The sequence below is a fragment of the Pyxicephalus adspersus genome, chromosome 12, assembly GCF_032062135.1.
Source record: "Pyxicephalus adspersus chromosome 12, UCB_Pads_2.0, whole genome shotgun sequence".
NCBI lineage: Eukaryota > Metazoa > Chordata > Amphibia > Anura > Pyxicephalidae > Pyxicephalus > Pyxicephalus adspersus.
This window is the reverse complement of record NC_092869.1, coordinates 24,254,636-24,256,091: the sequence shown is the minus strand read 5'-3', so window position 1 is coordinate 24,256,091 and position 1,456 is coordinate 24,254,636. Positions and strand designations below refer to the sequence as shown.

General features: G+C 38.0%; 1 long non-coding RNA gene across 1 annotated transcript in view; it reads left to right on the top strand.

Annotated features, from left to right (window-relative positions):
- Positions 1-1,456, top strand: part of LOC140342071 (uncharacterized) — a 4,510-nt gene that overhangs the window by 1,588 nt on the left and 1,466 nt on the right. The gene's annotated exons all lie outside the window — the stretch shown is intronic.

Sequence of the window (1,456 nt, the reverse complement as noted above, 5' to 3'; positions counted from 1 at the left end):
TCAAACATGGAGATGGACACATTATGCTTTGGGGGTGTTTTTCTGCTAAGGGGACTGGACACCTTCACTGCATTGAAGGGACTATGAACGGGTCATGTACCGTCAAATCTTGGGTGAGCACCTCCTTCCCTCAGCCTCCAGACTGGTTGATAGGGAATCAAATACTTTTTTCAGTCATTGCAATGCACATAAAGCTCTGACGTTTGAGCACTGGGTTTTTGAGGGTTATTTTGTTGTTATTCTGTCTCTCACAGCTACAATAAACCTACCATTACAATTATAGACTGGTCATTTCTTTGTCACAGAGCAAACATACAAAATCAGCAGGGGATCAAATACTTCTTTCCCTCACTGTATGTGAGTACTGTACTGTGTGTGTGTGTGTGTGTGTGTGTGTGTGTATATATATATATATATATATATATATATATATATATATATATATATAGTTTTGATCTCCTTTACTTTCTCCTCTCTTTCCTGCCACCAATTATTATAATGTTTATTGTTATTGTAATTGTTATTGTAACTCATATTCGCTAGAAAGGTGAATGGCTGATTATAAAGTAAAAGTTTTTTTGCCAACCCGTTATAAATGTAGAAGGAAAACGAGCAAAGAGCAAATATATTTAAAATTGGCTCAATAATGTACACTACAATAACTAATACTGTCTTCCAAAGTGTCAGTTTTAAGTATAAAACATCAGTTTAATAAAATTTTTGAATGGAATGTTATGTGATCCCATACTCTTTTTAATGAGGTCATGCAGAGTTTCAGATCCCCCTTTAAATATAATTTCTGTACAAAAAAAGATAAATAGAGAGATGCTCACCTTTAACCTTTTTTCTGTGAAGGGGATTCTTATGTTCATGGTGACCGGTTGCCTCACTTTTCCTCATAATGCACCCCGATGGCTGTGTTTATATGAGCAATGCCTGGGGGAGGCAGAGAAGAAGAACGAGGAATGGTGGCATCCACACAGCATCGCTACAGACAATGCCACTGCATGCTTTAAAACTTCGCCTTCCCTGCCACTTGGCAAATGTTGTCCCTCAGCTGTGTTTTTGCCTGACTAGAGAGTATTGTGTTGTTTGCTGGCTTTTGCTTGGCTTAGCTGATTGTTTCTGAAGGGTAGCCTTTGACATTGTAGTCCCTTTCCTGCTTTAGTCCCCTATTGCCTGCCAAGGTTTTTGCAGCACTGACAAGGGAGTTCCACTCTCCCTAGTGTAGTCGCAGATATTTACCTAATGAACATAATCCCTCCTATATCATGCATGCACTCAATCTTTCCACTCGCAGCCATTAAAGGTAAGCAAGTTAAAAAGCCAGTATTGATGTCATAGGGCAGAAAATAGAACTTTCTGCAGAAAAGACGCATACAAGTTAAAATTAAATATTTTCATTATCTTCTATGGGTGTTGGAAAGGACAGATTTGTAGTGCTGTTTTTTTTTTT